This window comes from Phalangium opilio, unplaced genomic scaffold (assembly GCF_054372755.1).
Source record: "Phalangium opilio isolate 3A_F unplaced genomic scaffold, DU_Popi_V2 ptg000200l_1, whole genome shotgun sequence".
Lineage (NCBI taxonomy): Eukaryota > Metazoa > Arthropoda > Arachnida > Opiliones > Phalangiidae > Phalangium > Phalangium opilio.
The window spans coordinates 2,264,654-2,274,205 of record NW_028324213.1 but is presented as its reverse complement, the minus strand read 5'-3'; the positions used below and the strand labels follow the sequence as shown (position 1 = coordinate 2,274,205).

The 9,552-nt window shown below is 42.2% G+C and overlaps 9 non-coding genes and 1 pseudogene across 9 annotated transcripts; all 10 read right to left on the bottom strand.

Annotated features, from left to right (window-relative positions):
- Positions 1–599: 599 nt before the first annotated feature.
- Positions 600–898, bottom strand: LOC149622080 (signal recognition particle RNA). Its single transcript, XR_016375010.1, has one exon.
- Positions 899–1,969: 1,071 nt separating this feature from the next.
- Positions 1,970–2,268, bottom strand: LOC149622079 (signal recognition particle RNA). Its single transcript, XR_016375015.1, has one exon.
- An 89-nt stretch (positions 2,269–2,357) lies between these two features.
- Positions 2,358–2,657, bottom strand: LOC149622078 (signal recognition particle RNA). The gene has a single exon (XR_016375011.1).
- An 89-nt stretch (positions 2,658–2,746) lies between these two features.
- Positions 2,747–3,046, bottom strand: LOC149622077 (signal recognition particle RNA). The gene has a single exon (XR_016375009.1).
- A 1,047-nt stretch (positions 3,047–4,093) lies between these two features.
- LOC149622076 (signal recognition particle RNA) lies at positions 4,094–4,392 on the bottom strand. Its single transcript, XR_016375016.1, has one exon.
- Positions 4,393–4,481: 89 nt separating this feature from the next.
- Positions 4,482–4,781, bottom strand: LOC149622075 (signal recognition particle RNA). Its single transcript, XR_016375014.1, has one exon.
- Positions 4,782–6,599: 1,818 nt separating this feature from the next.
- LOC149622074 (signal recognition particle RNA) lies at positions 6,600–6,897 on the bottom strand. Its single transcript, XR_016375013.1, has one exon.
- Positions 6,898–6,986: 89 nt separating this feature from the next.
- On the bottom strand, positions 6,987–7,287 carry LOC149622073 (signal recognition particle RNA). Its single transcript, XR_016375012.1, has one exon.
- Positions 7,288–8,441: 1,154 nt separating this feature from the next.
- LOC149622072 (signal recognition particle RNA) lies at positions 8,442–8,746 on the bottom strand. The gene has a single exon (XR_016375017.1).
- Positions 8,747–8,846: 100 nt separating this feature from the next.
- LOC149622071 (signal recognition particle RNA) lies at positions 8,847–9,081 on the bottom strand (annotated as a pseudogene).
- Between the last annotated feature and the right edge of the window lie 471 nt (positions 9,082–9,552).

The window sequence follows — 9,552 nt, the reverse complement described above, 5'->3', positions numbered from 1 at the left end:
GCCACCACAATGCATGAACAAAGCTTACTGATGGTGGTCGATGTGATACAAGAGGTATTGCGAACAAAGCCTACTGATGGTTGTGGATAATATTCACAAAGTATTACGTCTGGATACGGTTTAATTTAAGATTTAGCATGTAACATGTTTTTTATGCTGCTGGCGAACAAGCCATTCCCAACTCAAAGAAAAGAAGTATTGACCTTATTGATTACGCTGACAAACATTCTCAATATTTTTGTTTTATACATTCTTGTTTTTCTCTATTATCTTATTGTATATATTATTTGGTACTTGTTATTAAAAAATCTTTATTCGTATATTTGTCTTTGTTTCTTAGACATATTTAGAGGTTTATTTTATATGGTGGGAAATTCAAACGGGGATCTTGCAAAATAATTGGACTGGTTTATTAAAAGAACTACACCCTCCGAGGGTTAAGCCGGGCTTGTTTGGGGGCAAAAAATTGGTAAAACCCCTCTGAATAGTCCTAGCAGGGTGGAAGGCAGGTAAGATTTTCCTATTAAATAACACAATTTTTGGTTGGAAGTTTGGTTGAAGTTTGCTGGATGAGAGTCTGGAAGTGTAAAAACTGACATATGAATCGTGTACGGTCGTATTGGTTGCGTTGTGACTCGAAGCTCGCTCTCAGACGTTATCCCGTCACTGCCGAATGCGGTAACTTTTGGCTGCTGCGTTACCGCCCTGAGCCGTTTTGTCTCTCCTTAGAACAACCTGGTGCTCCATGAGCTACTTGAAGACGACCATATTGACACCCAGCTTAACGCGGACGTCCGATGTACAGTAGTCCTTGAGTCACAGGAATCCCAACCTCATACCATCTATAGATTCTAGCTTCCAAAGGGCTGGATTACAGGAGAACGCCACAACTCCCAGCTGCAAACTTATCTCAAATAAAACAATTCAATCTTGACAAGGATAACAACATTGAAGCTAAAATCACATTTTGAAGTGTAACAAGTTGGGTAAACCAAAATATTACCTCTCCGTGTCAAGAAGATTATATAAACTTAAGTATCCAATGAAAACGTTATTATGTTTCTGAGTTGGGGTTTACCATTTTTGTTGTTGTTTTTAAAAATATATCGCAATGCACGGGCCTTGATAGATATAGGAGGCAATGAATGAAATATATCACAATGCACGGGCCTTGATAGATATAGGAGGCAATGAATGACATATATCACAATTCACGGGCCTTGATAGATATATCGGGCAATGAAGGAAATATATCGCATGCACAGGAATTGGTAGATATAGGAGGCAATGATAATCTCTCTCTTTGCACGAGAGGTTTATCTTTAATATTTAAATAAATATAATTATTTTTAATTATTTTAATCTTCAATAATTAACATTAATAATAGTTAAATCGTTTAAAACAAAGTTATACCTATTATCTTCTCAAACTTTGCTAATATTGACGTTTAAAGTGAAGGGTACCCCACTTCCCCGCTTTTTTCAAATTTCGGGGTATATATACGATTCGTTTCCATTATAATAGTAAGGAAAAAGCGCAATTGCGAAAACCTTTGGTGGCGATCCCACCTTAGGGAGGCTAGACGTTTTTCGTAACCCTAGCTGATCGCCGCGTATATCCTAAAACCAAACGATGATAATGGAGTAGAAGCCAATGATACAGATAGGTGTCTATGTGAAATAGACGGAAGAAAAGAAGATGGTGGTGATTAGAAGCCAGTAAGAACAGACTGGTGTCCGTGTGGGATGGACAAAGACCAGAAGATGGCGGTGTGAGAACTCAAGTAGAGGAGCCATTTCCGTGACTGTGAAAGCAGTTCGGAAATGGCGAACACTTTGCTCCGATACGCAAACTGCGACCGCGGTCACGTGGGTGTAACAACGGACAGACAGACACACACAGACACACAGACACGGCCGTTACAGAACCTCTCCTGGACTAGGTCACACAGAGAGGTAAAAACTGACATAAGAATCGTGTACGGTCGTATTGGTTGCGTTGTGAGTCGAAGCTCGCTCTCAGACGTTATCCCGTCACTGCCGAATGCGGGAACCTTTGCCTGCTGCGTTACTGCCCTGAGCCGTTTTGTCCCTCCTTAGAACAACCTGGTGGTCCATGAGCTACCTGAAGACGACCACATTGACATGCAGCTTAACGCGGACGTCCGATGTACAGTAGTCCTTGAGTCACAGGAATCCCAACCTCATTTCATCCATAGATTCTATCTTCCAAAGGGCTGGATTACTGGGGACGCCACAACTCCCAGCTGCAAAGTTATCTCGAATAAAACAATTCAAACTTTGCAAGGATAACAACATTGAAGCTAAAATAACTATCTGAAGTGTAAAAACTGACATAAGAATCGTGTACAGTCGTATTTGTTGCGTTGTGACTCGAAGCTCGCTCTCAGACGTTATCCCGTCACTGCCGAATGCGGGAACCTTTGCCTGCTGCGTTACCGCCCTGAGCCGTTTTGTCCCTCCTCAGAATAACCTGGTGGCGCATGAGCTACCTGAAGACGACCACATTGACACCCAGCTTAACGCGGACGTCCGATGTACAGTAGTCCTTGAGTCACAGGAATCCCAACCTCATACCATGCATAGATTCTAGCTTCCAAAGGGCTGGATTACAGGAGAACGACACAACTCCCAGCTGCAAAGATACTTCGAATAAAACAATTCAAACTTTGCAAGGATAACAACATTGAAGTTAAAATCACTATTTGAAGTGTAAAAACTGACATAAGAATCGTGGGCGGTCGTATTGGTTGCGTTGTGACTCGAAGCTCGTTCTCAGACGTTATCCCGTCACTGCCGAATGCGGGAACTTTTGTCTGCTGCGTTACCGCCCTGAGCAGTTTCGTCCCTCCTTAGAACAACCTGGTGATCCATGAGCTACTTGAAGACGACCACATTGACACCCAGCTTAACGCGGACGTCCGATGTACAGTAGTCCTTGAGTCACAGGAATCCCAACCTCATACCATCTATAGATTCTAGTTTCCAAAGGGCTGGATTACAGGAGAACGCCACTACTCCCAGCTGCAAAGTTATCTCGAATAAAACAATTCAAACTTTGCAAGGATAACAACATTGAAGCTAAAATCACTATTTGAAGTTAAACAAGTTGGGTAAACCAAAATATTACCTCTCCGTGTCAAGAAGATTATTTAAACTTAAGTATCCAATGAAAACGTTATTATGTTTCTGAGTTGGGGTTTCCCATTTTTGTTGTTGTTTTTAAAAATATATCGCAATGCACGGGCCTTGATAGATATAAGAGGCAATGAAGGAAATATATAGCATGCACAGGCCTTGGTAGATATAATATCTCTCTTTGCACGAGAGTTTTATCTTTAATATTTAAATAAATATAATTATTTTTAATTATTTTAATCTTCAATAATTAACATTAATAATAGTTAAATCGTTTAAAATAAAGTTATACCTATTATCTTCTCAAACTTTGCTAATATTGACGTTTAAAGTGAAGGGTACCCTCTTGCCCGCTTTTTTCAAATTTTGGGGTATATATACGATTTGTTTCCATTATAATAGTAAGGAAAAAGCGCAATTGCGAAAACCTTTGGTGGCGATCCCACCTTAGGGAGGCTAGACGTTTCTCGTAACCCTAGCTGATCGCTGCGTATATCCTAAAACCAAACGATGATAATGGAGTAGAAGCCAATGATACAGATTGGTGTCTATGTGGAATAGACGGAAGACCAGTGGATGGTGGTGTTAGAAGCCAGTGTAAGTGCAGACTGGTGTCAATGTGGGATTGACAAAGAACAGAAGATGGTGGTGATTAGAAGCCAGTAAGAACAGACTGGTGTCCGTGTGGGATGGACAAAGACCAGAAGATGGCGGTGTGAGAACTCAAGTAGAGGAGCCATTTCCGTGACTGTGAAAGCAGTTCGGAAATGGCGAACACTTTGCTCCGATACGCAAACTGCGAACGCGGTCACTTGGGTGTAACAACGGACAGACAGACACACAGAGAGACAGACAGACAGACAGACAGACACACAGACACGGCCGTTACAGAACCTCTCCTGGACTACGTCACACGGAGAGGTAAAAACTGACATAAGAATCGTGAACGGTTTTATTGGTTGCGTTGTGAGTCGAAGCTCGCTCTCAGACGTTATCCCGTCACTGCCGAATGCGGGAACCTTTGCCTGCTGCGTTACTGCCCTGAGCCGTTTTGTCCCTCCTTAGAACAACCTGGTGGTCCATGAGCTACCTGAAGACGACCACATTGACATGCAGCTTAACGCGGACGTCCGATGTACAGTAGTCCTTGAGTCACAGGAATCCCAACCTCATTTCATCCATAGATTCTATCTTCCAAAGGGCTGGATTACTGGGGACGCCACAACTCCCAGCTGCAAAGTTATCTCGAATAAAACAATTCAAACTTTGCAAGGATAACAACATTGAAGCTAAAATAACTATCTGAAGTGTAAAAACTGACATAAGAATCGTGTACAGTCGTATTTGTTGCGTTGTGACTCGAAGCTCGCTTTCAGACGTTATCCCGTCACTGCCGAATGCGGGAACCTTTGCCTGCTGCGTTACCGCCCTGAGTCGTTTTGTCCCTCCTTAGAATAACCTGGTGGCGCATGAGCTACCTGAAGACGACCACATTGATAACCAGCTTAACGCGGACGTCCGATGTACAGTAGTCCTTGAGTCACAGGAATCCCAACCTCATACCATGCATAGATTCTAGCTTCCAAAGGGCTGGATTACAGGAGAACGACACAACTCCCAGCTGCAAAGATACTTCGAATAAAACAATTCAAACTTTGCAAGGATAACAACATTGAAGTTAAAATCACTATCTGAAGTGTAACAAGTTGGGAAACCAAAATAAACCTCTCCGAGTCTTGACGAATTTACTTTCCAAACACAGGTCCACCATGGACGAACCAATAGTGAAGGACGGATGGCAGAGGGAGAAAGTTGAAAAATACTTGTTAATTCGCCTTCTAGCGGCAGATAGTAGCAAACCGGATAGTGGGTGAATCAAATTTCTAACGAGGGAAGCAGCTAATGTCTTATTTTGTCTAGATGGCGCTAGCGTTTTCCGGGATTTGACTCCGAATTTTCATAACCCCCTCCATTTTTGGGCTGAAAAGGGGGAAGTAAGCTTTACATTGGTTGATTAGTCGCTTAGTAATGGGTTGCCATTGGTTCTTCAGTATTTCTTCGTCCATGGGTCCACCAACCAATGAGAAAAACCGGAAATACGTATCTCAAATTGGCGGGATATTGCGAAGGTCATTTTTAAAGGTTTAATCGTTTAACAAATCCCTGTGTATTCTCATAATTCTAATGAGGACCTCATATCTATCACTGAAGTGTGTATTTATCTTTCGGCTCACTATGAACCGTTAACACCTCTTGTAAGAGGACACGAAACAAGGCCAATTCAGGCTTAAATCTAGGATATCTTATTTCATTGATCCAATCGCTTCAACACTTATAGAGAGACGATGTATTAAGATCCATATTATGTAGTGAAACTAAAAGTTGCGTTTACACTATATATAAATGTAGTAAAGCTGAATTAAAAAGTAAATACCAAATTTGAAATGTTAATATCAAAAGATGTTCTTGGAATATTGAGATGAAACAGAGCTTTATAGCTACACAACTACTAAAAGAATCGTAATGCCGAAAAATATTTAAAATATTTCCATTTAATATTCTGCAAAAAGGAAATGTTATCGTATTGTAAGAGATCTTATAATCCAACTCGCTTTAAGTTAATTTTGATATGCGTGTAGTGTTTCGATTCGGATGCAATCTTCATTACTCGTTCTATATAAACTCTCACTTGTGTCATTACCTAGAAATAAGTTTATCTTAAATAATTAATTAAATATAAATGATATTAACTATTTTAATCGCCAGTAAATAACTTTTAAATTAGTTAAATCGTTTAAAATAAAGTTGTTCCTATTATCTTTCGAAACTTTGCTAATATTGACGTTTAAAGTGAAGGGTATCCTTCTTGCCCGCTTTTTTTCAAATTTTGGGGTATATATACGTTTCGTTTCCCTTATCATAATAGATAAAAAACGCATTCGCGTGAACCGATGGTGGAAGCCCTGCCATTGGGAGGCTCAACGTTTCTCGTAACCCTAGCCGATCGCCGCGTATATCTTGAAACCCAACGATGACGAAGGAAAAGAAGCCAGAATGTACTGACTGGCGTCCATGTGGAATGGACAAAGACATGAAGATGGTGGTGCATAGAAGCTGGTGTCAATGTGGAATTGACGAAGAACAGAAGATGGTGGTGCTTGGAAGCCAGCAAGTACAGACTAGTTTCCATGTGGGTGGACGAAAACCAAAACTGGTGGTGTGGGAACTCAAGTAAAATAGCCTGCGGAGACAAACACAATTTTCCAAATTTCCGTGAACTGTCAATGAAGTCCGGAAATTGGGAACACGTTTGCTCCGATACGCAAACTGCGAACGCGGTCTCGTGGGGTGTGACAGACACACACACACAGACAGACAAAGACGTCCAGTTTAATACCTCTCCCTGACGTCATCGTCACTCGGAGAGGTAAAAACAGACATAAGAATCGTGTGCGGTCGTATTGGTAGCGTTGTGACTCGAAGCTCGTTCTCAGACGTTATCCCGTCACTGCCGAATGCGGGAACTTTTGCCTGCTGCGTTACCGCCCTGAGCCGTTTCGTCCCTCCTTAGAACAACCTGGTGATCCATGAGCTACCTGAAGACAACCACATTGACACCCAACAACGCGGACGTCCGATGTACAGTATTCCTTGAGTCACAGGAATCCCAACCTCATACCATGCATAGATTCTAGCTTCCAAAGGGCTGGATTACAGTAGAACGCCACAACTCCCAGCTGCAAAGTTATCTCGAATAAAACAATTCAAACTTTGCAAGAATAACAACATTGAAGCTAAAATCACTATTTGAAGTGTAAAAACTGACATAAGAATCGTGGGCGGTCGTATTGGTTGCGTTGTGACTCGAAGCTCGTTCTCAGACGTTATCCCGTCACTGCCGAATGCGGGAACTTTTGTCTGCTGCGTTACCGCCCTGAGCCGTTTCGTCCCTCCTTAGAACAACCTGGTGATCCATGAGCTACTTGAAGACGACCACATTGACACCCAGCTTAACGCGGACGTACCGATGTACAGTAGTCCTTGAGTCACAGGAATCCCAACCTCATACCATCTATAGATTCTAGTTTCCAAAGGGCTGGATTACAGGAGAACGCCACTACTCCCAGCTGCAAAGTTATCTCGAATAAAACAATTCAAACTTTGCAAGGATAACAACATTGAAGCTAAAATCACTATTTGAAGTTAAACAAGTTGGGTAAACCAAAAATTACCTCTCCGTGTCAAGAAGATTATTTAAACTTAAGTATCCAATGAAAACGTTATTATGTTTCTGAGTTGGGGTTTCCCATTTTTGTTGTTGTTTTTAAAAGTATATCGCAATGCACGGGCCTTGATAGATATAGGAGGCAATGAATGAAATATATCACAATGCACGGGCCTTGATAGATATAGGAGGCAATGAATGAAATATATCACAATGCACGGGCCTTGATAGATATATCGGGCAATGAAGGAAATATATCGCATGCACAGGCCTTGGTAGATATAGGAGGCAATGATAATCTCTCTCTTTGCACGAGTTTTATCTTTAATATTTAAATAAATATAATTATTTTTAATTATGTTAAATTATTTTAATCTTCAATAATTAACATTAATAATAGTTAAATCGTTTAAAATAAAGTTATACCTATTATCTTCTCAAACTTTGCTAATATTGACGTTTAAAGTGAAGGGTACCCTCTTGCCCGCTTTTTTCAAATTTTGGGGTATATATACGATTTGTTTCCCTTATAATAGTAAGGAAAAAGTGCAATTGCGAAAACCTTTGGTGGCGATCCCACCTTAGGGAGGCTAGACGTTTCTCGTAACCCTAGCTGATCGCCGCGTATATCCTAAAACCAAACGATGATAATGGAGTAGAAGCCAATGTTACAGATTGGTGTCTATGTGGAATAGACGGAAGACCAGTGGATGGTGGTGTTAGAAGCCAGTGTAAGTGCAGACTGGTGTCAATGTGGGATTGACAAAGAACAGAAGATGGTGGTGATTAGAAGCCAGTAAGAACAGACTGGTGTCCGAGTGGGATGGACAAAGACCAGAAGATGGCGGTGTGTGAACTCAAGTAGAGGAGCCATTTCCGTGACTGTGAAAGCAGTTCGGAAATGGCGAACACTTTGCTCCGATACGCAAACTGCGAACGCGGTCACTTGGGTGTAACAACGGACAGACAGACACACAGAGAGACAGACAGACACACAGACATGGCCGTTACAGAACCTCTCCTGGACTACGTCACACGGAGAGGTAAAAACTGACATAAGAATCGTGAACGGTTTTATTGGTTGCGTTGTGAGTCGAAGCTCGCTCTCAGACGTTATCCCGTCACTGCCGAATGCGGGAACCTTTGCCTGCTGCGTTACTGCCCTGAGCCGTTTTGTCCCTCCTTAGAACAACCTGGTGGTCCATGAGCTACCTGAAGACGACCACATTGACATGCACCTTAACGCGGACGTCCGATGTACAGTAGTCCTTGAGTCACAGGAATCCCAACCTCATTTCATCCATAATCCATAGATTCTATCTTCCAAAGGGCTGGATTACTGGGGACGCCACAACTCCCAGCTGCAAAGTTATCTCGAATAAAACAATTCAAACTTTGCAAGGATAACAACATTGAAGCTAAAATAACTATCTGAAGTGTAAAAACTGACATAAGAATCGTGTACAGTCGTATTTGTTGCGTTGTGACTCGAAGCTCGCTCTCAGACGTTATCCCGTCACTGCCGAATGCGGGAACCTTTGCCTGCTGCGTTACCGCCCTGAGTCGTTTTGTCCCTCCTTAGAACAACCTGGTGGTCCATGAGCTACCTGAAGTCGACCATATTGACACCCAGCTTGACGCGGACGTCCGATGTACACGAGTCCTTGAGTCACTGGAATCCCAACCTCATACCATCCATCTGTTACATAAAAAGTCACGTGTACATAGAGGGCGCGCATGTGTACCCGAGTTATTTTGTATAGTAACATAGATTGTACTAATTCATTCGAGCTCTGGCTTAGCCGCAATAAACATCTCTTAACTACTGTTACTTGTAGTCTCGCATATTGCATAGTTCAAGGCCTAACATGGTGTCAGAAGCGCAGGCCCGTCGAGAGACTTTGCGGGCCCCGGGAACGGCAATGGTTCGGGCCCCTAGAAAACTTCTCCAAATCATTGGTATAGAAAATATCTGCACGCACATTGTCAGGTCCGCACTACAAACGCTCTTTGCTCGTACCAATTTAGTCATTTCAAGGGGTCATCTTTATTCCCAAGCCCGGGAAGGCTTCCTATCTCGAGGCGAAGGCATTTAGGCCCATATGCCTGACCTCCTTCTTCCTCAAAATTCTGGAGAAGCTGGTGGACAGGTACATTAGAGACGAGGT